Consider the following 5,379-nt stretch of genomic DNA (forward strand, 5'->3'; position numbering starts at 1 on the left):
AAGAGTTTGGTAGATTCACTCGGATTGCTATAAGGGGGAGGGGGCTACGTGCAAGATTCATTCACTTCCTATTTAAAACATTAACGTTAATTTTGAAAAGTATTCAAATCCAGTTTGATATTAGAAAAATATAAAATTCCATTTTAAATTTATTCATGTTGTATTCAAGACTAATCTTGAGTGCGGGTGTAATCGGCTTTCCTTCCCGATTTCGATGTTCAAATAAATACGCGCTTGTCAAGTTGTTTACATCCAGTTATCTTCTCTTGATCAGGATCATCGTTGCGTTTTAAGGAAATCTAATTTACATAATTATTGCGACCAGCTGCAGTAGGTGTAAAAATGCAACGATGTACAGTGTGTAATGATGCTTGTGGTTTTTATATTTATATTCCTAATGCATTGATGTACAATATCGGAAAAGTTTGGAGAGCCAACTTCTGACTCAAAAGGAAACTCCCTCCCGCATCTGTTGATGCCGTGCATACTCCCGAGAATTAAAAATTAGATGCATTTTAAAGTTGCTTCCTTTTACCGGAGAAGTTGCTCCCATGACTTTTCCGTTAGGGTAAAGTAACCTTTGTTTTTCAATAGAAAAAGAATCGCCCTACATATAGCCGACATCGTTGCACTTTTGCAATTATTGCAGTTAATTTAGTTTGGTCTAAATTTATAATGTCACGTGATAGGCACGTGATAATAGACACCTACGTCGGTGAAAATGTATGGAGGCCTACTAGGTATTGGTATGAGCGTTGATTCTTTCACGGGTATTTTCCTTTAAAAATTATCCATATAAAACACTTACGACTGTTTTTATGTATGCATTTCACTTTATTTTTATATGGGACGCCTTAATTCTATTGAGCGTTCAGTCGAGTCGCAGACCAGGCAGACGGTACACGTTTCTTCATCCAAATATCTCGAACCTTAACTTTAACCTTAACTTGTCATTACGCAAAAGATGGATCCACAGTTTACATAATCTTTCCTTTTCAGATGACTTGGTTGGGTCAGGAACTTCTCCCCTTTGCATTAGAGTAATTTTAAAACTGCTTGACAGGAAGGTATCAACCTATTCATTCGCAAAATCTACCACATGCACATCTTTGATGATCTTAGAATCTCATCAAAACCGGAACAGACGGTGTGACGTCAAAGTTATTGACATTTGTGGTCTTGAATACAAAAGAGTTCCACATCATGGCAGCCTCTATAGATAGCGGGAATCTAAATTTTTAACGTTTTCAAATTAGTACTGAAGCTTATCTAGGCCGTATATCAACAGACTAGTATGACAAATCTTTATCATATAATTAATCCTATGATTTATCTTGAAAAAATTGTTTGGGTTGCCTTCTCCTTTATAGAAAGTTGACCGGGCCTATAGTGCGAAACTGTCCCCTGCTACCTAATCACTCCAAATCATTATTTTCCCATTATTTTATTTCACAATCACGTTGTTTTGGAAGTTTTCTTTCTAATTTCTTTAATTTTGAAAAAAAAAAATCTATTCTTATCCCGACCCAATTACGGTACAAACTCTCTACACCATCGTCTGTAGACACGCTTGCGGCAAAGACAACCATTTTTCTTAGTTCAGTATATCAGTGTATCATTCTTGTTAACAATGTAGATTATTAATATTCGTCGTTTTTATGTGATATTTGTTTATGTAATATATGTCTCTTGATAAAGGCGCGGGTTGCGTTGAAAATCTGAAGTTTAAATAATCAACAGTGTCGTTGCCTTTATATATAGGTGTACCAAGACCTATGAATCTCACCCAAAGTCAGGTGGTATTCATTTCATATAAATAACAATATTAAAATGTGCAGTTTTTAGAACAAATATGAATATGCCCTACGCGGGGCAAGGCAGTTCTAAATTTATTTCATAGTTTTAAGACCGTTGAGGAGTGGAGTTTAATCAAACGAAAGGAGGTTTTGTAAACAGGATAACAATTGGTAAGTGAGTCGTTAGTTTTTTTCTAAGTCAAGTCAATGTTATGTTCAATCCATTGATCATGTTTCATATTGATCAGTCTTTTAAGGGTGGGTTGTTGGTTTGTACATGTATTCCGTTCCGTCGAGAATCTTTCACTCATATTGAGACGTCACCATTGTAGGTATACGTAATTTAGACCTAGGCTTAGCCAACGTCCGCCGCGACACGGGACCACCGTGTTTAAGGTCATATCCGAAAGACCCGTGATTGCCGAGAATCCCATGTTTACGTCTTGAGGTTCGAACTATACGACTTCCCGCTTACGAACGCTCTAGTACCACTAAGCTACCGCGACCGGTCTAGCGTGGTATAAGAGTAATGTGTATATTATTCTTTTAAATTTACATTCCCTATGTGTTTGTCTATGATGTGTTTAAGAATTGTACAGATAACTATGATTTTTGGTAAATATAATACGTCTATTTTAACGACCGGGAATTCTAACAAATATGGAAGTACATGTATATAATGTAAATAGAAAAACTGAAAATAAATGAGGGTATGAGCTGTAGTCCTTTGCGCCGGTGTGAAGCGTCGCATTTCATACCCTCAGGAAATTTATTTCTTAGATGTAAATGCACCTAGAAATTAGTGCAATTTGTGACGTATTACTTGAGGGATGTGAAAATCATCGAGAATGAAAGAAAAAGGCTTCTTTTATTTGAAACCATGCACTTGTCACATTTGGCGTTTGGATATTAACTACGAAATCTTGTGATGTTTGTGATCAAAATAAAAACCCATTAAGTCTGCAATGGAATGCCGCGAGACCATGATAGTTCCATATCTCAAGTCGGAAATCACCAACTTTGTCATTTAAGATACTCTGAAATAAATCTTATTTTTGATGACAACACCACTTAGATATTGCATTTGTGGTGACACATTCTGCAATTATAAAACTACGTTACAGATCTCTTTTATGATCTTTTATTTCTTTCTCCGATAAGCTAATTTTTAAGACATTTTTGTACCAGTGATATATTGACAACTCCCAGATAATAAAACATGATTTTAGAGGGCAATTTTCTCCTAGCAGTGCCAGAAAATATGCTTTCATGTTTTGATTTACAAAAAAATGCAACATCAGCCTGAAAAACATCTGGTTTGTGCAATAGTGCTGGCTTACATGATTGTTTGACATTATTTGTGTCTATGGTTGGTCGATAAACAGCCCCATTTATTTTGTTTATTCCACTTTCGATAAAAAGGAGGTGTTAATAGAATTTTAAAAAAAAAGTGAGGTTTCAGCGAGGATCGAACTCGCGACCTTCTGCGTGTAAAGCAGACGTGATAACCACTACACCATGAAACCGTTGAGAAACGTAGATTCTAAATATAGAATAGATGTGACGCACATGATTTATCTTTACCTTAACTTCCGGGATAATCAACCTAGGTTATATACAATTTTAACACTCAGGGAGATAACTGGTTTCATGGTGTAGTGGTTATCACGTCTGCTTAACACGCAGAAGGTCGCGAGTTCGAGCCTCGCTGAAACCTCACTTTTTTTTTTTATTAGGGAAGAAAAATGTAAATTGATGGACATTCTTAATGCTCTCTATATAAAACTTCAGTAAACTTCCTCTACATTATTAGTAAAATACAATTATTATAATAAAAATCATTAGTGGAAAGTCTAGATCATGTCACCGGTTACAGTTTACGATATATCGGAACGTTACACAAAAGCATGTAGTGTACTTAATCATTTTAAATATCAGTATGCTAATGATAATATAACGGTAAAATCGTCCATCTAAAGGGGAATTTGCATATCATTTCCTCAGTAATCCGCTGTCGTATAATATGAATTACTCAACGCATAAAATATGAAATCAAGTTATGCTTGATTACAATCGCGAGCCGTCTAATCATCAAGAGGCGCTCTCCTTAAGACCCTCGTTTTTTGTCCAAGTGCGCTCGGCATTCATTGGCTAATTCTCGGGGGGCATAATACATAGAAATTGGTCATAAATTTTGAAAAAAAGCTTATTCCCTAGACACTTACAGTGAGCTTTAGATGAAAATATTGCCATAAAATACGAATGGAAATAATTATTTGTATCCCCAGAGACGCATCTTATTCTGAAGAAAAAGATAAAGGAGACGAGAAGACAGAGGCCCCATAATAAAGCGGTTTGTTATGTCCGGGAAACCCCATCAGCCTGATTCTATATTTTCAGATTTCTTCCCTTATCGTGATATATAACATTCTCAAAGATGTGACTGAGAATATCAATGTTTTTAGAATTTTTGATATGAAAATAATTCAAATGAAAAAAATATTCACAAAAATAATTAAAACACATCAGTAGATAAGATTAAATTAATAAATTAACGTTATATGGGGGGGGGGGGTAATATCGATGTTATGAGATATACAAAGAAATTGAACAAAACGAAGTGCACTAAGTCCCTGCTGTTTTACATACACTATAGAAGAATTTTGAAATTATCTCGTATATAAATTTTGATTATCAAAGATAGAAAGCTACCAAGAGGTCTTTTATACCCGCTTTTGATCATTTAAGGAATTAAATACCAAGTTGGTAGTGGTATGTGATATTCAACGATTAATCTGTATAGGCTTTTATGTCAAGTTGAAAGAACGCTTTCATCGAGAAATATAATATGCCGAATAGGCAAAGCATTGGTAAAAGTAAATGATGGTGGTCATTCTCAAGATTGACCATTATCACAAACAAAAAAGATTATTAATTTGGGTCTGAATTTCCTCTGCTTGATAGATTTAATATGATAGCTGCTGTATTACTGGTACGCACAAGCTTTTTATCGGGTGATGGACACGAAGATTGAGTAAAAACCTCCGTTATATCGAGCCAGCCATTTAATGAACGGAAGAGACACTCTTTCGTCGAAAGATTTTCTCATTTTTGTGTCAGATTCATTCCAAGTCCTGAAAGCTAAATTAATTTTCCATAATATCGGGGCACAGGATCACAAACGAGGCGTAAGTATTGATGGAAGGGTCACGGGTAGCGTTACAAAGTGCCCAATATCATTCAAACAAGAGAAATTTACTGTTACACGACGGGTTATCGATGGCAAATACATCATGAAGTCGATAAGATGTCGCAAGGATATGCATAATTCACGAATTTATTGCTCTGTAAAAGACTTCCCCTTTTTGGCCAGGAAGAAGCCATACGGCTTATTAAATATAGCAGTAACGTGGATCATTTCTCTTCCAATTTTTTATCGCTTGTAGCGGTGGGATGTTTCATTTTCGAGACGACTAGGTTAGGATTGATGGGGGAAACTTTCTAAAAACGATGGCTCTGTCGTCAGTCTTATGACGATTGATTTCAGCAATATCGAGGGGAAAGATGTAATATACTGTTCTTT

The 5,379-nt window shown here is 35.6% G+C and overlaps 2 non-coding genes across 2 annotated transcripts; one reads left to right on the forward strand and one right to left on the reverse strand.

Moving 5' to 3' along the window:
- Nucleotides 1-3,249: 3,249 nt before the first annotated feature.
- Nucleotides 3,250-3,322, reverse strand: Trnav-uac (transfer RNA valine (anticodon UAC)). Its single transcript has one exon. It is a non-coding gene; the product is annotated as a tRNA-Val (tRNA).
- Nucleotides 3,323-3,440: 118 nt separating this feature from the next.
- Trnav-aac (transfer RNA valine (anticodon AAC)) lies at nt 3,441-3,513 on the forward strand. The gene has a single exon. It is a non-coding gene; the product is annotated as a tRNA-Val (tRNA).
- Nucleotides 3,514-5,379: the final 1,866 nt, after the last annotated feature.

Source organism: Ostrea edulis, chromosome 1 (assembly GCF_947568905.1).
Source record: "Ostrea edulis chromosome 1, xbOstEdul1.1, whole genome shotgun sequence".
Classification (NCBI taxonomy): domain Eukaryota; kingdom Metazoa; phylum Mollusca; class Bivalvia; order Ostreida; family Ostreidae; genus Ostrea; species Ostrea edulis.